The sequence below is a fragment of the Sminthopsis crassicaudata genome, chromosome X, assembly GCF_048593235.1.
Source record: "Sminthopsis crassicaudata isolate SCR6 chromosome X, ASM4859323v1, whole genome shotgun sequence".
NCBI classification, from domain to species: Eukaryota; Metazoa; Chordata; class Mammalia; order Dasyuromorphia; family Dasyuridae; genus Sminthopsis; species Sminthopsis crassicaudata.
In genome coordinates this window covers 52945617-52969825 of record NC_133623.1, presented here as the reverse complement: position 1 = coordinate 52969825, position 24209 = coordinate 52945617, and the positions used below count along the sequence as shown (strand labels likewise).

Below are 24209 nucleotides of genomic sequence, written 5' to 3'. Positions count from 1 at the left end.
TTTTTTTTAGGGTTAGTCCAATTGCTATGCATCCCAAAGGATAATTCCATAAATCTTCTTGGGATTAGCCTGCCAATCAATGAAGTAATCCCCTGCTAAACTTCTTTAGGAATTTAGCCAGTCTTATAGAGTCAAGGATTCATTAGGAACTTGCCACATCTTAACAACATCTTCCTCCTTAATGATATCTTCCCTTTGGTTAATTGTGAGTTCCCCTAGGGAATCCTAACCCCTTTTGCTAATTGCTAAACCCACTTTTCTTTGTGAAAACGCTTTTATGAATTCAGCCAGCTCTTAAAATCTTTGCCTCTTGATTTGGAACAGGTCTAAGTCTACAAATTCTTTTGAGACACCTCATCTAAATGGGAGTTTCACATTCCCATACCACATTTGGTGGCAAAAACCCAATGTCTCCAGCCCAGGATTTTTCTGAGTGATAAGATCCTGAATGATGGGTGTAATAGGTAGAGAAACTGAAGCACTGCTAATAATTATTTCCTAGGGCAGGCTAGAAGAAGGTTCTGATAATTGAGATCAGTTTAGATCTTACCCACCATCTGCCCAAGTAATACAGTCAGAAATCCAAGTTAAGTCAAATCTCGGAGGCTAAAATTTCTCTATAGCAGAGTTTATGGCCCATGCCATCTATGCTGAACCACCCTGGGTCAGTCCACCATAACACACTTTCTCATGGTGTTTTTCCCTTTATTCCTCCCCCATGGCACATGGTATCTTATCTAACCCCATTAGACATCTCACCTCACTTTTTCTTCTTATAACTAACATTGAGGGTGCTAAATACCTTTCAGGATTTAGCTTGCCAGCTAAGAAGTTGCCCCAACTTCATGGGGCACCCCTTTCTCCTGGGTAATTATGAGTTCCACAGAGAAACTTGTTTTTTATGCTCTCCCAACTCTATTTCATATTTACCACTCTGGTAACTACTGTATCTCTTCATTTTGTCTGTAACCTCTTCTAAATAAATCTACCATTTATCAAAGAGAATGGCCATCATGAATTCTTCACGTGACTGAACCCCGACATTTGGTGCTCTCCTAAAGCACATCATCTGGTGTCACACCATTTGCTACATCATTTGCATCATGAGGTCCAAATTAAATGTAGGGGGTGTGGGGGTCAGTATGGTGAGTATCCATTTAGGTCATGTGTACTTTAAGGGGGAGGGAAACTGTTCCCTTTACTGAATCTGTTCTCTTTAAGATTATCACTCTGAAACTGTGCTCCCTTTTGATTTGTGAACCCTTTTGGAGTCTTTCCCCCCCCCCCGCCCCGATAAGTTATCTTTCGGGATGCCAGCCCCTTTGATTTCAATTAGAAATCTTAGTCAAAAAGCATCCATTTGAAGTGTTGTTAATTCCAATAGAAAATCTGGGCGGGATACCGATAAGCATCTAGGCCTGGGAATCTTGGCTTCCTTTTCAACCTGAAGCCTCAAGACTTCTTCTAAAGGGCAGTTTCTAAACTCACTTATTACAGAAGGTCCAAAGCAGCTTGCTAGGACCCTGTCCACTGAGAAGGCATTCTCTTCTCAGTGTGAGACTCCATTTCCCTAACAGGACTTTGTCATTAAAGAAGTCTGTCTCTTAGCAGAACTGGCTTCCTGTCCAACAATAAACTTTCATTTTTGCCAATTAATATTTCAGGTTTCATGAATTCTTTCATGAAGAACCTATGCACCGACCATATAGAGATTTTAACAACTCCCTGACTGTCACTAATCTCACCATATGCACATGGATCTGTCTAGCTATGTCATGTAGCATGAATAGATATCTCTAGAATCTCCTTTGTCAATTCTTCTCCAAGAAGTCATTGATTCCAACCAGGGAAGGGACAGGAGAATGGGACCTTGAAGGGAGTCACTCTGCTCTACTCAGGGAGATGGAGTCCTGGGCTAATATATTAAACCAAAAATATTGCTACTCTAGGAGAAATATCTTTAAGGTTCAAGTTTCACTCCTGATCACAATCCCTTAACAGAGGAGTAGCCAAGCTATAGATCCAAGACCTGACTCTTCTCACCAAATAGGATTTACACAAAGACCATCTAGAGTGAATAGCAAGTAAACCATTTACCCAAGACAATAGCAAACAAAATAAGAGAAGCTAAACAGCTGAACTGTATGAAACAAGACTCAGAGTGAATGAGATCCCCTACTTAGTTATGAGGTGAGAGAGAGAGACAGAGAGACAAGGATAGAAGGAGGGAAGGAGGGAAAAAGTCAGAAACAGGGAGATTAGTTGCTGTCTTATCCAAAGGAAATTTCTTCAGATCTCTAGTAGTGTAGCAAAGGGGTATATATACATGATTAAAGTGCCAGAGTATTTCTTTTCCCTTTAGGGACTTCTTCAAGAAAATAATTTGGGACCATGCATCCTTTTCTCAAAGCTGGAAGCCAGTAGACTAACATCTCTCCTCTCCCAAGCTTTTGCCAATTCCACCCCTCAGGAGGGCACAGAGCACCAAGCAGCCAATCTCCATTAATAAAGATCATCCAATGCAAATGAGTGGGAGTCCCAAGTTGCAGAAGGAATACATATATATATATATATATATACATGTATACATATATATGTATGTATGTATATATATACATATATATATGTATATATATACATACATACATATATATGTATACATGTATATATATATATATATGTATAATGCTTAGCAAATTTTGGAGGACTACTAAGATGGCAGCTATTATGTTATAGTGAGAGAGGGACTATTTATGACTATCCAGGGATCAAAGATCAGTTTGACATTATAACTGAATCTCTGGTATAGCAACATGATTCATAGGAGGGTTGATTTTTCCTGTCTTTAAAAAGTAAACTGGGAGGCAGCTGAGTGGTGCAGTGGATAGAGCACTAGCCCTGAAGTGAGGAGGACCTGAGTTCAAATGTGGTCTCAGACACTTAACACTTCCTAACTGTGTGACTCTGGGTAAGTCACTTAATCCCAATTGCCTCAGCAAAAAAATAAATAAATAAATAAATAAACAAATAAACAAACAAACAAATAAATAAATAAATAAATAAACAAACAAACAAACAAACAAACAAACAAACAAATAAATAAATAAATAGATAAATAAATAAATAAATAAATAAAATAAACCATATCTAGTTTCTACCTGGAGTCCAGGCCTTTCTTTTTCAGAAAACCTGTTAAAGCAGAGTAACTCCAAGAAGAAAGAGGGAAGAGAGGAAAACCAGCTTCTGGTGCTGTTTACAAAGACCCAAGAAGAGATGGATGTGGTGGCTGCCATGCTGACTGGCACCGATTCCCTGACACAGAATTGTCACTGTGGCTACTCGAGTGACTCAAGGAAAGGAAGATGACCTTTCAACTGACCTCTAGCAGCTGAGAGACCACAGGACAAGTCCCTTAATCTGTGGGAGTTTGGGTTTCCTCATCTGAAAGTTTTATTTGGGACTAGATCTGTGAATACTATGGTCTAGGGGAGCTCTGTCTATCATGGCAGACTGGCACCTGCTCTGCCCTTGACAGCCTACAGAGTGGGCCCAGGACACTGAGAAGTTAAATTATTTGTCCAGGGTTATGCAGCCGACATGTATCAGAGGAGGGGCTCAAATTCAGATCATCCTGACTCTGATGCTCTATCCACAAAACCATATTGCCTCTCTGGCATAAGGGATTATTCACATCTGTAAGGCACTCAATACAATGTCTTGCATATAGTTAGCACTTAAGAAATCCTTCCTTCCCTTTTTCCTTTTTCTTTCCTTTTTCCTTCCTTCCTTCCTTCCTTCCCTCCTTCCTTCCTCCCTTCTTCCCCCCCTCCCTCTTTTCTTTCTTTTCTTCTTTCCTTCCTTCCTTATTCCCTCCCTTCCCATGTGTGCATATTCACATGTACGTATACATGCATATATATATATATATATATATATATATATATATATATATATATACATACATACTTGGTTACTTTTTTATTAAAGATTCAATCTTTAGTACAGGAAATCCAGAATTAGTATATTTTCTTTTCATTTCAGCTATATTATAAAGATAATATAGGGGAATGGACTCAGTCTGAAAATCCCTTTCTCAGACACTTACTAGCTTGTAACCCTAGGTAAGATATTTTCTCTCCCAGTTTCAATTTCCTCACCTGTAAAATGGGGATAGCAAGAGAATCTACCTCCCAGGGTGAAATAAGATTAGAAATAAAAGAAACATTGCAAATTTTAAAGTGCTATAGAAATCCTAGCTATTATTATTATGATCATCATATAATATATTATATAATACATATATAATATAAATATATATATATATATAATATAATAAAGATTCTATTATATTATGACAGCATAGATGCCTCATTCAATACAATGTCTCCCAACTTTCGGTCCAAGTTCTAGTGCTGCTGTTTGGATTCTTGCCATGAGCACTAGGTGGTTTGGTGTGCCTCCAAAAAAATTGCAAAGGTCATATTCATGGTTGGTATCATAAATGAGATGAGAGAAAGGGCTTGAAAGCCAAAATGAAAAGAGTCACAGAAACATCTCCTCTTTTCTGTGATTCCAAAGGCTTTGTTTCTGCAGCGACTGTGAATGTGGTTGGTTCAATTGGTTGCAGCTTGTCAAAATTTCACAGCCATGCCGCTTGAAATCCCAAGTTACAATTTCCCTACTTTCTCCGAGGGCAGATCAGTCGGGGATCCCTTCCCCCTATGCCCACACTAGAAAAGATTCACTAGGATGTTTGAGAAGGCCCAGGAGACAGCCGATGACCGATCTCATATGTTGTCATTAATTCATGGCAGAAACAGAAACATAGACTCGGTTTACATGATAAATGTCAGTACCACAAAGAGACCCCTCTTCACAGGAGGACCACCTACACAGAATCTGTCAGATCAAGCTAGTCTGAGATAAAATCATAACAGGGAAAGTTTATATTACATGCTTCCATATTACCTAGTCCAAACTTTACAGTTGTTGGTGATGTGGCTTTCTCGCCTATATCTGAGCTCTCATTCTCCAACGCCAAGAGCTCCATTCACACTAGAGTGTAATTCAATTTAGTTAGCCCAATTTGTACTTTAACCTGAGTGGTGGAAGGATGGGAAGGGAGATGGGGCTGGACTTAAAACTACGGAGGTAGTCTTTTTTTCTACTCTCTTAAAAGGACCTGTTCTTCCCAAAGACCACTTGTTAAGAACAAACATCCAAGCTCTTCATAATCCAACTTCCACTCTGCCACAGACAAAGTCTCAAGATGCTTGTAGGATTGATATTTGAAATGAAGAAATGGGAGCCATATTTAGAATTTAGAAGTCAGAAACTGGGAATAAAGGTTCTTTTAAATATTCTGATGATTTAAAAAACAGAAGTGTGGAGGAACCATTTGGCCAAAGGTCTATGGTACTTACAAAGGCAGTAAGTTTTCCTCTACACATAGAGTACAATCTGTTGCCAAAGGGATGGGATGGGAGACTTAGGAGTGAGAAAAAAACATTCAAAATATTTACAGATGCTTTGCTTTGACTTTTGCTTTTGAATATTCTGCAAAAGAAACTCTTAAGTAGGGGAACCAAATGAATATGCAGGCATGAGATGTCCCAGGTCTGTAAGTATTCCAATTACGATGGGAGATTATGTGCAGATAATTCACAGTTCTACTTTTCATTGACCCATCAACTCAAGTTACTCACCTTTCTCATAACAGTAAAGCTTTACCGGCCTCTTGGGAATAACACTTAACACCAGCACCTGTTTTGTCACCGTATATATCCTGAGGAACATGACCTCCATCTGTTTCTGAATTCCATGAAAGCTGGGCAAGCCCCAGTAATTATTTCTCGGAAACCCTGGCGAGCAAATGGCTTCCTCGTATAGTATGGGAGATGGAGGTAGATCTTGACCACGGCAAAGAGTGTTTGTTTAACTTCTAGTCAAGAAAATTGCTATCCCTCCTTGTAATTTGTTCTCTCATCTAAGGATGTCCATGGCCTCCTGCTATTTTTTTTCCCATTACTAGGTAGCTAGGTATTAAGAAAAGTTGGCTTTTCCCTTACCACAAATCTTATCGATAAGGTCTATCTTGTATACCAGAGGTATGATGAGGAAAAAGCAGCTGGGGCTTTGGCTCAGGGTGCTAACATTTAGAGGATACTACTGACAATACTCCTTCAGCAGAGAGAAACAAATGATCTTTGCATCTAGTTATGAGTTATGAACACTATCCCTTGCACTGACTGTGTTATGAACGTTAATGAGTTAAAATAGGAAGCTATTACATATTTATTCCCTCTGGCTCCCGCATCTCACGTGACTTGTTTCAAAGGCCACCACAGAGATTCAGCTTTACTCTGATTTAGAGTCTCTGTCGTACTTATCAGGGGGAAAAAAAAGTGTATTTAAGGGTACATTTCATGCTTGGCAAACATGATTTGCGAAGCTTGCTTTGAACAGTAACGATGACACTTCCAGCAACTTTGTCACCCCCCATGCTTACTTCCATATCATCATTCTGACTCCAAAGTGAAACAGGAGAAAATTGAACCAAGCACACAGGAGACACTACAGGTCATACAATTGGAGCTTCTATTTGAGAAAAAGCAATATCACCAAATGTGATTTCCACTCAGTCCCCGAAGGAAGAGTCCAATGTGAAAAATGACTCCACCTGGAATCCCAGCTGAACAACTCTCTGTGGGCTCATAACAAACCTGCCTGCTCCTAGGGAGCAATGGAAAAAAAAAAGGAGGAAATGTCTAGCGGATCGCAATCACAAAACCCCATGGCTCATGGGGACTTCGGAACCCAAATTCAGTCCGGCTTGGATCTGAGCAAGTGACCATTTTATGACAATCCTGAACAAGGTCATCCAGCCTGTGCTGAAGACATGCAGCAATGGGGAGTCAGTGCCTCAAAGGGCTGCCCGCGCCTTTGTGGGACAGTGCTGAGCGCTGCCGGGATTGCCTTGTATTACCTAGAAATCTGCCCTGAAAACCTTCACCCCTACTTCTTCTTCATCTGACCTTTGGGGCGCAGCAGAATAAATTGAGTCCCTCTTCTAGTTGACAGCCCTTCAAATATCTGAATAAAGAACTTTCTACTCTATCCTTATAATCTCTTTTCGGCCTCAACATCCCCTGTTGTTTATGTGTGTGTGTGTGTGTGTGTGTGTGTATGAGTGTGTCTGTTTTACTTTTTCTAACAGGTCCTCATATGGAATGAACTTGTAGAATCATAGCTTTATAGAGGAAATGCATCTTGACAAATAAGGAAATTGATACTAAACAAGGTTAGGTGACTTGCCCAGGGTCACAAGACTGTGAAATTTTTGAGACTACATTCAAACTCAAGTCTTCCTGATTCTATGTCCAGCACTACATCCATTGCACCTTTCACCATCTTTACTACTCTTCTCCAGATTTTATTCAATCTAACAATGGCTTTCTGTCAATATGGTGTCCAGAACTGAACACACTACTCCAATGTCCAGTAGCTTTATGAGAGAGAAACAAAGAGACACAGAGAGAAAACGAGATAAACACAGAGAGACTGAGACAGAGAGACACACACACACACAAATAGAGAGACAGAACCAGACACACACACACACACACACACACACACACACACACACACACACACACACACAGACAGAGAGAGAGGGGGGGGAGGGAAGAGGAGGGTAGGGGGAGAGATGGCAGGTTTAGTAAGCAATAACTATTTCCCAGGATTTGTATTAGATACTGAGGTTGTAAACAAAAGCAAGCAAAATAGTCCCTGCTTTTAAGAAAGTGACATTCTAATATAGGAAGACAACAGACAAAGGGGAACTAGAAAGCAGAGAAGTGGTGAAAGGGGTGCAGAGGGCTGGGGGAGGAGGTCACACTTATGGCGACCCAGCTAGTGGACCTGGAGAGAAGTCCAAAGCCAAGCAGGCAGAGGAGGTGTTTATGACAGAATTCTCAGTCATCACAGGCTGCGAGCAGTGGCAGTTAAGTCAGATTGGACTGAACCAGTCATGACCTGTTCTATCCAAGGCTGTCTGATGCGGCAATGTAAAATGGAGGGTGTGAGACATAGCTGACTCTCCCGCTTCAGAGCAACTGGGGACTTGTGAATAGAAAGGGCTGCCAAAGGCCCGCACTGAGGACTCTAGTGCAGTCAGAGAACTCTGCAGGCAGCTGCTTGGGGCCTATGCAATTAAGTCCCCACTCCTGTTGTCAGTAAACAAGTTTAACCCAGTTTTAAAGGCCCTCTTATTGGCCTTAAGACACACAGAGCTTGGGGAAATGAGTTCTGAAGACCTGGTAGAGTTGCCCCCCCAGAGGGACTCTGGGAATCTTCTGCTTTTGTTTACAAACTACTTCTCTCCTCAAAGATCTGTTTCTAATTCTAGGCTGGCAAGGGGCTTGGCATTCAGCAGCTGTCATCCCAGGCTGTTGGAGATGACCAGTGGCTCGAACCCAGCTCGAGTCCACTAGAGGCCTTTGCTGAGCAGAGCGATTGTTTGTAATCTTCTTGAGGCGGTGGCAACAACAAAAGTGTATTGATGAATTGTGGCTTAGAAAGCACTTACAGATGGCTTGGAGTCTTGCTATCTTAACCTCCCGGCCTACTAGGTAGATGAGCTAAGAGTCAAGGCTATAAACATAATTTTCAGAATTAATATTTTAGCATCCTCTTTCCTTTGCCCTATGCTCCTTCTGAAGCAGCTGTGACAAAAGTGATTTTCATTGTTCTATAGGGAGACACTGTTTTGTTACATTACATCTGTTCCTGAAACCCGGAGCCCTTTGGCGGCAGCATAGGCAGATAAATCTGTCCAGAGGATGGGCTGGGAGTTGCAGAGACCCCAGATGATCTCTGTCTCTTGGGTGAATGCCATTTATAATTGCAATATTGATAGACTAACTGGAAAACTCCCACCCCCTCCCCTCAAATCTTTAGCTCTTCAGAAGGAGCCATCCGGGATACAAATTTCAACAACAATGAAAATCGTCACTCTATGGGCTTGATAGATTGGAGTACCAACTGGCCCAGCTGTTTACCTCCTGGTAAGCACAAAATGAAAGATCTTAGCTGAATACAAACTCAAATGCTTGCACCTTTCACAGCTGGTTTAACTTGTGAGCACAACAACAATAAAAGGGAAGAAGGACTTTAATAAAAATTGAAGGTTATGCATGGACACATGCAAATGGCTAACTTCCACCTCTCCCACCCCCCAGCCCCAGTTAGAGGGATCATATTTCTCTAATGGAAAACTGAGGGAAAACTTTAAGGTTATCTCCAGCCAGAGCTGGAAACCAACCATGACACGATCAACCAGACACTTTCCTGACTTGCATCCCTCCTGGCTCTCATCCAGCACTGTAAGACCCACTTAGTTCTTGTGGCTTTTGGCTCAGAATTCAAAATTCAGTGGCCATGATATGGGCAGATTCGAATCTTTGCTCATCTGGCTATCTCTCCGATATTCTCGTTGCCCTCATCCATCACCTGTCAGATGTACTCCAAAGTTAAACTCTATAGAAACCGAATATATCGCTGGTATCCAGGGATGTTGCCAAATTAATACCCCCGTTATATTTTAGTAGTTTTTTGCACGAGTTATTACAGACAGACACTGGCTAAAGTCCAAAATGGACTTTTGATTGGCAGTGTTATTTAGACGCACGGTGCCATTTCCTGGTGAGGAGGAAGTATAGTCCCAAGATCCTTGGGGGTCCTGTGATTTCTAAAGATCTCTTACCCCTTCTCAGCCCACCCAAATCGTGCCATTGTAGAGACGAATAAGATAATGGATAGGAAAGTATTTTAGAAATGATGACATCTGTAGAAATGAAAGGGATATAAAAGAAGAATATCACTGACTTTTCATCCTTCGTTTCATTTAAGAACTCAGCAGCAAAGTGAGTGCTTTGCCTCTTGTCACTTACCTATTTAGGATCAAAAGCCCCTCCTGGCAGGTTTACTTCTATGCTTTAGGCTTCTGGCTCAAACTTCCTTTAGCCTTTGGTCTTAGCTGGAAGACTTTTACTTTCTAGTTTCTTCCACATCGGGCTGATCTGTCAAGAAAATAAAGGAAGATGATACACAACATCTGTCTCTTATTATATATCCTTATCCTAAGAACTTCTCTCTATCCCCAAGGAAGTGGCAAACCAGTCCCTGTACTGTGAGCTACCAACAGGCTCAGAGCCTTTCTCGTTATTAGGACCTATTTCTCCTGTTCCACAAAGGCTCTGACCATTCACTGGATTAGGATTGCTACTGTCTCTGATGTAAATTTTCCCATAACACCAGGACTTGTTTACCTTGCTGGACTTGGACTGTCTTGCTGTTTCATTTAGCCAATTTCGAATAAGCATAATCCGTAAAGAAAAATGTAGCATGTGACTAGAAAACAAATGAGTTTCATCATGGAACAAGCACGATCCCAGACTTCCATGTTATACTGAAGAAAGATAAAGCTTTTGGGATATATACTTGAATAGAGAAAGGATTTAGTATTTTGTCAGTTTGGGCCATTCCTCCACCGACATAGATCATAATCCCTTCGTGACTTTAGAAGAAGTTAAATGTCCAGGGTCACACAGATAGTAAGTGCCGGATGCTAGATTTGAATATTGATTTTTTGAACTCCAAGGCCGGAATTCTATCTACTATGGTGGGTTACATCCATATGGTATGTACACAGGAGAATTAATTTAACCCATCCTAGAGCCAATTCTATGTCTTATACAAAATTATTGGCAAATAAAATCCATTGTTTAGTAGACTCAGGACAATTTATAAATTTTGTAGTAAAAGCCAGTAATGCTTCTCATCCATAGTCACCATAAAGCCAGACTTGCTCCTGTCCCCAAGGGCCTCACTGCTAGTAGACAGATTTTCAGAGAATTGCACTCAATGAAAGGTGGGGCTATAGATTTATACCTGGAAGGGTCTTTTCTAAGTGAAGAGATTATTGAGGTAATGTAGTGAATAGAATATTGGACTTGGTGTCAGGAAGTTCTGAGTTCAAATTTAGTCTCTGTCACTCAAGAACTGTGTGTATTTATCTATCAAATGGGGATATCAATAGCCCCTATCTTCTATGGTTGCTGTAAGGATCAAATGACATAATATTTATAAAATACTTTGCACATTTTAAAGCACAATATAAATGCTAGTTGTCATTGTTGCTGTATTTCATTTAATTTAACCCCTTCATTTGACAGATTAATAAACTAACTTCCGAAGGTCACATTTGAACTCAGATCCTTTTATCAAATCCTATATTCCTTCCAATGTCAACTGTCTTCCATTAGCTAGTTTTGGAGGATCTTCTTGGGTAGCATTTAAAATCTCAGCTTCTACTTTTCCATGTAGCTAATGTTCATATAAATATCATAGTCAGTCTATGTGGAAATAAGTGTCCTTTGCTAATTATCAGTTTATATAAATCTGCTTACTTTACTAGGTGAGTACTATTAGTGTATCAAAGGTGCGGGGGAATCCCCATTTATTCTTGGGATAACAGAATAAACAATATTCATGATTTAAATGCATGCCATTTTGATGAGCAGTACCATGGATGGCAGCAATCATCAGTTAACTAAAGCATTAAGATAAGAACTGAAGTGTTAAACTAGCCATAACTTACTGACTTTTTATGAACATTTACGGGAGGCAAGGGGGGAGATATAAAAATTAATTTAAAAAACAAGTTATTTCTCTTTATAATGTTCTTGCTGTATAAATTGTAATTGGGTTCTATTCATTTCACTATGTGTCAGTTCAAACAATTTTTTCCAAGTTTCTCTGAAATGATTCCACTGGAAAACATCTGTAGAAAATTTCTCTGATGAAGCTCTCATTCCTAAGACATATAAGAAATTGATTCAAATGTCAGAGGATGTGAACATACAATTCTTAAAGGAAGAAATCCAAGTTATCAACGGATATAAAAACACTCCAATTCACTAATTGCTAGAGAAATATGAATTAAAAGAAGCCTGAAGTGTTGGAGGAGCTAAGGGAAAACAGACACATTATTGCAACATTTTGAAACTATTCGTTGGTCCAGAGATTGGTTTAGAGATCAGTTTAAAACTTTGTCCATAAAGTCACTAAATAATATGTATCCTTTGACCCAGTGATACTTCTACTAGGCCTATACCAAGCTATTTTAAAAAGACTCATATGTACACAAATTATCTTATTTCAACTTTGTAATGGCAAAGAACTAGAATCTGAGAAAGTATTCCCCAATTGGAAAACAACTGAAATCTTGTTCTATTTTTAAGGAGTTTTCTTCAGATAATTTCTGGTTTTCCTTTTCCAGACCCTCTTGCAAAGATCCCATTTCCTTTCCCCATTTTTCTTCAAACTCTCTTTTAAGATTCTTTTTGAATTCTTCCAAGAGAGCCTTGTGAAATGGGGACCAACTCATATTACCCTTTGGAGCTTCATCTGGAGTTGATTTGCCTTTAAGGTTTTCAGGGTTTGAGATCTGTTCTTCTCTTTCTCTATAAAAGCTATCTATTGTCAGAGTTCTTTTTGTCTTTTTGCTCATTTTTTAAAAAAATAATTGAGGTCTGCCCTTACGGCAAAGGGGTGATAACCACTTTAGTTTGCTCAAGGGCTGGTGCTACTGACTGACTTCTGGTGCTGGGTAGATGAGGCCAGGTCTTGAGTTCTTTGAGGCTCAGTGGCTCACAATTTGCCTTTTGTATTTTCTTTTGTGTATCTTACAGCAAATCTGCTGAGTCACCAGATTGCAACCAGAACAGAGTAGCCTAAGAGTAGACTAAGCCTCACAGTAGATTTCCCATTGTAACATCGTGGCTCTTTGCCCTGGCTCCCTGCCTCAGGCTCCCTGTGGGGGCCTCTCCCCCTATCCAATTGAACAGAGCTTTTTAAAAAATACTTCCAAAGTATCTTTTTCTGGAAATTTGTTATACTCCAAATATTTGTGGGTTTGGTCACTCTAAAACCAGTTCAGAGGCTTAATCTGCTGCTAATTTGAGGGAAGCTCATAGGAGGTCAAATGTGTCTACTCTCCACTATTTTGGCTCCGCCCCACCCAGACCTTATTCTAACAATTCCTAGTAACACTCTGATTCTTTTTAGTGTATTGTTAAATCAGAGAGTACCTGTCTTTAACCCACTTTGGGCAGTTCATTATTCTCCACTTCTACAAAGAAATCTCAAAGGAGTTGAGTTTCAACCCTTCTAGTTCCACATGCTTCCCAGAAATGCATGAATACACAAAATTTGTTAGGAGTAATTATTTCATCACTCATTTTGAAAAAAAAATCTGTTGGACTTAAAATATGTCGAATTACAGATTTTTAAAGTTGTGCAGAATTTCATTGGTCATATAGTCTATTAAAAACATCCATACTATAATGTACATGAAAGGTGAACAAATAATCTATCCAGCTTTTGCTTGAAGACTTCTAGGAAAGGGAAACCTACTATCCCCAAGATGGCCCATTTTACTTTTGAGCAGCTCTAATCTCCAATTGTTAAGGAAAATAAGGCCTAAATTTGCCTCTTTGCTACTTCATTGCTCCTCATTCATTCTCTGCCCAACAGAGTATGCCCAACCCCTATTGTGCATGACAGTTCTTCCAAGATTTGAAGACAACTGTCAGGTTCTCCCTGAGTTTTTTCTTCTCCAAGCTAAGCATCCTTAATTCTCTGTCAACTGAACTCCATAGAGCATGGACTCAAGACCCCTTGTCATCTTTTTTGTCTTGCAATTAGATTAATTAATTTTGGAAATCACATATACTTTTCCATAGGAAAATGTAGTGGTACAGTGGGAAGATGATTGGAATCAGTAGAAAACTAGGTTGAAATCCTAGGGGACTTTGATCAAAGATTTTCCCCTATTCTAAAACGGATTAGCTGGTGACTAAAGGCCTTTCTGCCTCTGGCACCTTATGAATCTGTGTTATAACCTTTAAAAATCAATATACAGATTTAATTATTTGCTATCTTCAGTTGAATATCATGATGAAAACTAACCGAGACAATGATATCAGCAGAGGTACTCAGCAAAAAAAAAAAAAAAAAAAGGCAAGCTCTAATAACAAAGGGCCAACCTAAGATCAAAAAGCAGGGCCAAACCAGATAACAATGAAAGCCAAGCTCAGCAGATGAGTAGACTGGAAAGATACTCAAAGGGAATGTTTATTCAGAATATGTGACAAGTGAAAATTTTTCAAAAAATGGAGGTAGGGAAGAGGTGGTGTTTCATGAGGCAAAACTTTTAGACTTTCAAAAGTGGGTTTGCTGGTTTAAAGGTCTAAAGATGGCCATAATTTTCCTAAGCTTGCAAAAATTAATTAAAATTGGTGAAATGTTTGGCCTAGAAACAAATGCAATTTCTGAAGACTATGTGCAAGAGTGAGTAGGTGAAATGACCATCTCAGGCATCTAAAATTGAAAATTAACAGCTAAGTGGAAAAAGCTCCTTGTGAAGAGTTTATACATCAGAGAGTGTAGAGCCACATGTATTCAGGCAACAGCTGGCGGGCCAGTTGCAGAAGGAGATAGAGAATATGAAAGGCAATAATGGGAACTAAATGTTGTATAGGTAGGTTGAATCCACAATTTGGAGGGCTTCAAAAGCCATACTGAGGGTTTGCTTTTGTTCTCTGAGGCAAAAGAACATTCCTAACCATTTTTGAGTATGAGTGACAGAATCATATCTGTGACCTTATCAAACATGGGAAATTTTGAAGCAGGAGAGGAATTGGGTGGAAGGGTGTGAGACTAATGAGTTCCATATGTTGACTCGAAGTGTTGTTGAAATATCCAGGTTAAAAATTTCCAACAATCAGGTAGTATAGGAAATAGGTTAAAGAGAAAGATTAAGACTAGTAAAGCAATATATTCATTAACTGTAGGGAAACCAACTAAATCCGTGGAATCAATTGAATCCCTAAGGGAGAGAGTAAAGAGAAAGAAGAGATGGGGGCTCAAGAGAGACCCTTGGAGACCATCCACTATTAGGGAGGAAAAGATGGATTATGATCCAGAAAGAGAAACTTGGGGGTAGTCAAAGAATTAAGGGAGCACAAAAGAGCAGAATCACAAAAACCTAGAGAGATAAGTTTACAGATGGAGAGAATGGTCAATTATGTTACCAAGAAAGAAGAGGACTGAGAAAAGGCCATTGGATTTGGTAATTAAGAGAATGTTGGTAGCCTTAGAGACTGATTAAAAGCTTGCCTATGAAGGAACTAATAGAGATACTGAGATTAAATAACTCCACCAGTTTGACAGTGAAAGGGACAGAACTACTTAATGATGGAACTGTCTTCCCAGAAATCAGTTGGAGTCAGGCTAATCAAAAGTCTTTATTCTTGGTCTCTTGGGCTCGCCATTGGGGGATTAGATCTAGTAATCTCCACACCACCTTCCTCTCTCCACACCACCAGGAGAATGCCTCAATTTCCTCCTCCTACTCCACCCACACACGTCACTTCCCCCTCTTTGTCCCACCAATCAAGTCAGCACAGAACAGCTGGGGAGGGTCAACCTTCAAACATGTTAATAGAGAACCGTCCAATTGGCAATTAGTCTCATGTGCTCCATTATGCAAGTGCATTTGCTCAGTTTTAGCCCTTTACAACTTAAGGGAATGATAGGATCAGGAAAACTTCACACTCAAGATGGGGGTGACCAGAGAATGTTTATGACCAGAAAGTAAAGAGTCAATATAATGTGGAAGAATAAAGAGCAATCAATGGAGAAAGCTCCCAAGGACAATGGGATGCGGTGGGATCAATGTTTCAAGTAAATGGGTTACCCTTAGGAAGAATGATCACCTTTTTCTAATGTTCTATTTTTGCAGCAGCAGTAATTTTTTAAATAGTATTTTATTTTTCCAAATACATGCAAAGATAGTTTTCAACATCCATCTTTGCAAAACTTTGTGCTCTAGATTTTTCTCCCTCTCCCACCCACTTCCCCCACCCCCATAGCAAACAATCTGATATAGATTAAACATGTGCAATTTTTCTAAACATATTTCCAAATTAATCATGCTGCACTAGAAAAGCCACATTAAAAAGAAAAAAAATACAAAAAACACAAAGCAAAACAAACAACAACAAAAAGGTGAAAATATTATACTTTGATGAACATTCTGTCTCCTTAAGTTCTCTCTCTGGATCCCAAGTCTATTGGAATTGGCTTGTATCACTGAATTGTTGAGAAGAGCCAAGTCCATTAGAGAAGATTATCACACAATCTTGTTGCTATGTACAGTGCTCTCTTGGTCTGCTCCCTTCACTTAGCATCAGTTCCTGTAAGTCTCTCCAGGCCTCTCTGAAATCACCCTGCTGATCATTTCTTATAGAATAATAATATCCCATAACGTTCATATACCATAACTTATTCAGCCATTCTCCAATTGATAGGCATCCACTTAGTTTCCAGTTTCTTGCCGCTACAAAAAGGGCTGCCACAAACATTTATGCAAATGTGCTTCCTTTTCCCTTTTTTTTATGATATTTTTTAGAAACAATCTAACAGTCATTTAAAAATATTTTCTTTAGTTTCAAATTCTCTCCTTTTATCCTACCTCTACAACACTCTTTGAGAAGGGACTCAATATATCAATTATATATATGAGGGCATACGAAACATATTTCCATTTGTTATTAAAAAACAAATTAAAAATATCAAGAAAGTGAAAAAGTGGGGCAGCTAGGTGGCACAGTGGATAGAGCATCAGCCCTGAAGTCAGGAGGACTTGAGTTCAAATTTAGCCTCAGACACTTAACACTTCCTAGCTGTGTGACTCTGGGAAAGTCACTTAACCCCAATTGCGAAAGAAAGAAAGAAAGAAAGAAAGAAAGAAAGAAAGAAAGAAAGAAAGAAAGAAAGAAAGAAAGAAAGAAGAGAAAGAAAAGAAAGAAAGAAAGAAAGAAAGAAAGAAAGAAAGAAAGAAAGAAAGAAAGAAAGAAAGAAAGAAAAGAAGAAAGAAAGAAAGAAGAGAAAGAAAGAAAGAAAGAAAGAAAGAAAGAAAGAAAGAAAGAAAGAAAGAAAGAAAGAAAGAAAGAAAGAAAGAAAGAAAGAAAGAAAGAAAGAAAGAAAGAAAGAGAAGAAGAGAGAAAGAGAGAGAGAGAGAGAGAGAGAGAGAGAGAGAGAGAGAGAGAGAGAGAGAGAGAGAGAAAGAGAGAAAGAGAGAAAGAGAGAGAGAGAGAGAGAAAGAGAGAAAGAGAGAGAAGAGGAGAAAGAGAGAAAGAGAGAAAGAAAGAAAGAAAGAAAGAAAGAAAGAAAGAAAGAAAGAAAGAAAGAAAGAAAGAAAAAGAAAAAGAAAGAAAGAAAGAAAGATGAAAAGTTTGCTTCTATCTGCATTCAGGCTTTCTTAGGCTTACATGGAACATAATATTCCAGAAGATAAAAGAGCTAGGAATACAACAAAGAATCACCTTCCTAGCAAAATTAAACATTCATCAGATCTCTCTCTGGATGTGGATCTACCTCTTTCTTAGAGACAACAGAAGAAGAGTTTTGAGATGCAATGACATAGAAATAATAGGATTTATTAGTGTTGATATTTTCTGAAAAGTAGGAGATGGAGTCATCTACTGGTTGGGGGGGAATATGACATAAGGAGTTCAGATACAGAGGAAAGGGTTTGGAATATTTACAGTGGAGAGCATCCCGAAGAATCAATCAGAGAAGGAGAAAAGGATTTCTGAGTTATAGTGAGGTCCCTGTAACGATTCATTAACATGAATTTTTAGTGGGTCTTCTTGATGCAGTTAAATGATTTAATCCAGCAGCATTTGACAGCATGGAAGTAGCTGTGGAGAAGGTGGGTGGTATGGTGGATGATCCAAGTTTGGAAACTGGAAGGTTTTGACTAACATTAGAAAAAGGGGAGCAAACTTAGATGTCGAGACACAGAATTAGGATTCAAAAATATCCTATACAGGCTGACAGGATAGACAGAATCTAATAATATGAAATTTTATAGACATAACCATAAAGCACTTCACTGGAATTAAAAATCAGTTGTACAAGTACAGGATGGTAGGAAAACACTTCATGTGGGGAGGGAAAGTTTGAAGCTTCTACAGGACTACAAATGAAATATGAGTCATTAACTTGATATCACAACCCTCTCTCCTCCCCAAATTAATGAGATCTTAGGTTGCATTAAGGGATAAATGGGGTTCATAGTGAAGTGATGGTTCCTTCTCAAACTACACCTAGGCTATGTTCTGTTCTAGACACCAAAATTTAGGAAAGGCACCAATAAGCTGCAGATCGGCCAAAGTGAGATGGGAGACCGTAGGCCATCCCATAGGAGGAGAAGTTGAAGCAATGTGAGGTTTTTGCTCAAGAAGACAAGGGGTCATGATAGTTGTCTTCAGTTATTTTCCTTTTCCTTTTTTTGGTTATTTTTATTTTCCCAGTAACATGTAGAATAATTTTTTGGTTATACATATATATTCATTTTAAAAATATATTTCCATATGAATTATATTGGGAGAGAAAAGTCAGAACAAAAGGGAAAAAATCAAGGAATAAAGGTGAAAATAGTAAGTGTTGATCTCCATTCAGTTCTCTTTCTGGATGCAGATGACGTTTTCCATCCCAAATTTATTGGGATGGTTTTGGATCAATGAACTGCTGAGAAGAACCAAGTCAAGTCTGTCATAGTTGATCATTGTACAATCCTTCTATTGCTGTATATAATGTTTTCCTGGTTCTGCCAGCTTTACTCAGCCTAAATTCATTTACATCTCTCCTGGCCTTTCTAAAATCAGCCTGTTCATCATTTTTATCCTTAATATTCTATTACATTCCTATACCATAACATATTCAGCCATTCTCCAATTGATGGGATATTTTCGGGTCTGATATATATGGAAGAGGGACCCAACTTTTTTGATCCCAGAAAGCAGAGCTAAGAACAATGAGTGGGAGCTTCTAAGAGAAATAGTAAGGCTGAATGTCAGGGAAAACTTAGTAGCCATGAGAGATGTCCAAAAGAGGAATCTGATTGGAGGAAGTAAAGGATCCCTACCTTACTTCACTGGAAGTACTGAAGCAGAAACTGACCATAATCCATTGGATTCCTAGATGGACGTAAATTGAGCTAGATGATCTCAGATGTTTGTTCCAATTCTGAGATTCTTTGATTCTATAAAATATACTAACTCGAGAGAAGCAGGGGTAAGGGAGACTGTTATGAAAACAAAGACATAAAAGAAGCCTTTTGTTTTCTTTTTCCTCTGAGTGCCATTAACTTACTTGGTTCAAAACTTAATTGGAACAGCAGTGAGTGAGGACAGATGAAGCGAACGTGGTGACTTTCTGGAAAGGATGATGTACAGACAACAGAGGCAGACTGTCACCTTGCCCTATGTCACCCAAATTCTGTTGTCTGACGAGGAACAAAAAAGATTTCAGGGGAACAACTTGGCAAATCAGAGGGAGAACGTGCCCAATAGTTAATTAGTAGAGCTTCTATGAACCTAAAACTGTGGATTGGGTTGATTCTTATCAATAGTTTGCTGAATTATAATTTTCAAACTGCATTTCGAACAGACAGGAGATATGGAGACTAGCTGCAGTTCTCATACATGGGCAGAGCTCGCTTCTCTCAATTACAGTTGGGTCTTACATTTGCTTTCTCTCGTGCTTTTAATGAGGCATCTCCGAGGAGGAAAAGCACAACAACTAACACAAGACTGCATCATTTCTGATTTCCCAAGTCAAATGGCCACAACAGGCCTCTTTTACCAAGCTACCCAATGTAATTAGCTGGAGGGACCTCCTGGATCTCACTCAGTCTCGCTCATAATCTTAGAACATCACAGAGACTATGATGATAATAATTATTTAATGGGAATGAAGCACCCTCAGTGTGCACAGAGACCCTTTCCCCACATAATTGTTACCTCAAATAGCCAGAGAGGCTGTAGCTTGGCTGCCCAACCCCCAGAAAACAACCCAGCTGTTCTACAGAACTCCTCTCTGCAGATGACACTGCTAAATAATTGGCAACCAGATCTCGGCCACCTGTGGATATTTTTTTTTCTTTTAAGAATAGAGAATAATCTATTTGTGAAAGTTTCTCCTGTAGAATATTCTCCATGTTATACCCTGAAGGATGTGGGGTGCAACAATGTTGGATTTCAAGAACACTGAGCACATAAAGGAATCAGAGGGAAAATAAAAATGAAAAGACAGGCCTCTGGGCTCTAGCTCTGTATGAATTCCAAGCACAAGTTAAGTATAGGATTCTTCTAAAATGATATCAAAATTCACTTACAAGCCTTGAGAACCCCAGACTGACCCCCAGATCTACAGGATGTTAGTGTCTTTAAGCAGACAACATATCAAAATAAATATGTTTACAATTATTTATATTTAAAAGTGAATTTCTCTATTTGGTCAATAAGCATTTGTTGGTCATTTAATTCTGTCAGACCATGTTAAGTATTGATGAAACAGAGAAAAAACTAACAACAGTCACTTCTTTCAAGGAGTGAATTTCAATTCTAATATGGAAGACAACATGTACATAAAGGAGCACATATAAAATGGAGGAGGAATGGAATCTAACTTTAGAGGAAAAGACCCTAGAAGTTGGGTTGGGAGAGGCAGGAAAGGACTCCTACAAAAGCAGTATTTAAGCTGAGTCTGAAAGGAAGCCAGGGATTCTAAGAGGCTGAAGGGAGAGGACAGAGCATTCCAGGCGTTAGTTGAGGCAGAAAAACATAAGATTTTCAAGTTCAATAGTGGTATTTGAAAACAGGATATATAAAATCTGCCAAGAGTGTTTTTAAGGATGAAGAAGGATGTGTCATTCTTTAAAAGGATGTTTTTCAAACCAGCATTCTGCTTTTCAGGATATGTCTCATAACTAGTCTTGGGATATTGTCAATAGATGGGGAACAAATTAACTAACTAAAAGAAATTATTAAGAAGCCTTTTATGAAGAATTGGATTCTGATTCTTATTATATGAGAGGAGAAGTAGAAGCCAGACTACCATTTTTGAAAATATGAGCCCGTAGTGGTACAAGATGGACAGTGATGATCAGTGGAAACCCATTTGATATGTGGAATTCTCAGCACATGCCATAAAAGATGGCCCATTTTGTGTCTGAAATATTCCATCTGTTCTCTTTTTACTACTCTTTAGAATAAACCCTTAGAAGCATTGAGAGGTGGGAGAAACACCAAATTCATATAAAATTATAGGCTTTTATGACTATCAAAAATCAACCTGCCATCTCTTTCTCTCAGCCTCTGTCTATACTAGCAAAAGGAGGGAAAATAGAGCATAATAATCCATTCAAGGGAATTTTGGAGCCTGGATGCTTCTTTTCTCTTGACTATTTCAAGTTTATTCACATCCCTCTTACAGTGAGATTAGCTATAAGACACCTGGAACCAAACAGTGCTCTAATGTTATATCGTCCCAGTATGGAGTGCAATGGAACTATTATGTATTTTTTAAGCTAAATTCTGAAGCCTCCTAGATTCCTCCTCCTCCTCCTCCTCCTCCTCCTCCTCCTCCTCCTCCTCCTCCTCCTCCTCCTCCTCCTCCTCCTCCTCCTCCTCCTCCTCCTCCTCCTCCTCCTCCTCCTCCTCCTCCTCCTCCTCCTCCTCCTCCTCCTCCTCCTCCTCCTCCTCCTCCTCTTCTTCTTCTTCTTCTTCTTCTTCTTCTTCTTCTTCTTCTTCTTCTTCTTCTTCTTCTTCTACCACTACCACTACCACTACCACTACTACCACTACCACTATTTAACTATTACTAAAACAACAACTACTACTACTACCACTACCACTACTACTATTTAACTATTACTAAAACAACAACTACTACTACTACTACCACTACCACTACCACTACTACTACTACCACTACCACTACTACTATTTAATTACTATTACTAAAACAACTACTACTACTACTACTACTACTACTACTACTACTACTATTACTACTACTACTATTGCCATTACTACTACTACTATTACTACTACTACTAAACACTTATATAAAGCTTACTATGTGCCAGGTACTGTGTTATGTAAGCACTTTATAAATATTATCTCATTTGATCCTTCACAGTCACCCTGGAGATAGGTGCTATTATTATACCCATTTTATAATTGAGAAAAGTGAGGCAAACAGAGGATAAGTGACTTGCTCAATCACAGCTGAGGCTGCATCTGAACTCAAATCTTCCTGACTTCAGACCTAAGACTATCCACTGCAGCACCACCTGGCTGCCTATTTTCTCATCACTAGGATTTCATAACTTCTTTTTCCTGATCCTCCTCATGTCTCTCTGACCATTCTTCCTCGTCTCCTTTGATGGTGCTTCATTAATATTATACCTATGAAAGCTACAGCCTGAGACATCTTCTCTTTTCACTCTCTATGATCTCACCTGTTGAACTCATGAACAAATGATGTTTGTTGATTTATTTATTTTTACAGCATCATATTGATCTTAATTCACTAATTAAAAAAAAACAACAAAACAATACTTGGCTCTTTCTCTAATGAAATGCTATCTGCCACGTCTTCCCCCATTTCATATATAAGCAGCAGATTAAACCACAGCCACAGCAACAACAACAACTAAATGAAGGACTTTAGACCATTGGGATAATTTCGCTCAGTTGGGTCTCTTGTCAGGCATTCTTTAAGCTTACTTTTCTATCTCCTGCTTCCCACTGTTTTATAAGCAATACTGTTTATAATCTTCCACCATGCTTCCCCATAAGATTTGACAAGTGAGTTTATATTCTAAAACAGTGTTATTCTTAGCTATCCTATCTGGTACTTAGGATCACAGATATCATCTTTCTCTGCATGGAAAGGCAGTAAAAATATTTGCTGACTAAGGTAGTTTTTAATAGTCTTTTGGTCTCCTTATTGTGGCAATTGAGTTATACTGGTTAAAATTGTGTACAAAACTATAATAGTTGATGACTTTTCCTCCACCTTGTCCCATTTTTCATTCTTAATAAATCATATAAATAACCTACTCGATACATATATCCTTGATTCCTTTCCCTACTATGTTCTCCAATATATTGCCCTCACTAGCATTCTCACTGTCTCTCCCTCTCCCTTTTCTGATTTTTCTCCTGCCGTCTTCTCTCCTCTCTCCTCCTTCGCCTTTTTTTCTCCATACCCATTGGCTCTATTTTTTACTAACTACAAACACATTTGTGTCTTCCCTAAACTTTATTTAAAAAAAACAGACTTCCCCTTATTATCTCCACTAGCTCTCATTTTATATCATTCTTCCCTTTTGTTGCTAATTTCCTTGAAAAAGCCATCTATATGGGCTGATTCCACTTGCTCTTCATTAACTCTCTTCTAAACTCTTTGCAATCTAGGGTCCCAACCTCATTCTTCAATTAAAGTTGTCAATCTGCATCCTTCTTGACCCATCTTCAGCTTACATTCTAATGTGGGAGCCAATATGCACTTATACAAGCATATCCTTAGTCTTTGACACTTATTCACATCCCTTTCTCCTGCATTCTCTCTCCTCTCTAGGCTTTCATGACTCTTCTGTCTCCAGATTGTCCTCCCACCTGTCCAACCATTCCTCCTCAGGCTCTACTGTTGGTTCTTTTTCTTTGCACTCTATAATATCTCACTTGGTGACACAGATTAATCTATTATCTGTAAGCAGATAATTTCCAAACCTGTGTCCAGCCCTAGTTTCTCTCTGAATTATAGTCCTACATCACCAACTTGCTTTTGACTTCTCAAATGGGATATCCCATAGGAATCTTGAGTTCCACGTCCAAAACCGAACTCACCTTTATCTTCAAATCCTCCCTTCTTTTGAACTTCCTTATTACTTTTGAGGGCTCCAATATCCTTCCAGTCATGCAAGTTCACAATCTCTAGGTCTCACTGATATATATTCATTCCTCTTACTTACATTTATCTTCACAAAAATATTCTTATCCACCTCCCTCTCTCCACTACACAGTCACTACCCTAGTTCCAATCCTCATCACCTCTCTCCAGGACTATGACAATAACCTTTTCCTTGCCTTGGGTCTCTTCCTCCAATTCATTCTCCACTTAGCTACCAAGATGATCTTTCCTTCTAATGCATATGCCTTTTCATGTCGGCCCTCCCAACACCCCCATCAGTGGCTTGCTAGGACAGCATATAAAGTCTTTGGTTT

At 39.0% G+C, this 24209-nt stretch overlaps 1 protein-coding gene across 5 annotated transcripts in view; it reads right to left on the bottom strand.

Moving 5' to 3' along the window:
- The window catches only part of TENM1 (teneurin transmembrane protein 1), a 3105198-nt gene that overhangs the window by 2899720 nt on the left and 181269 nt on the right, over positions 1–24209 (bottom strand). For all 5 annotated transcript variants that reach the window (XM_074277949.1, XM_074277947.1, XM_074277946.1 and 2 more), the window contains exon 2: positions 9951–10079. The gene's annotated coding sequence lies outside the window, so the exon portion shown is untranslated. The remainder of the gene's footprint in view (positions 1–9950; positions 10080–24209) is intronic.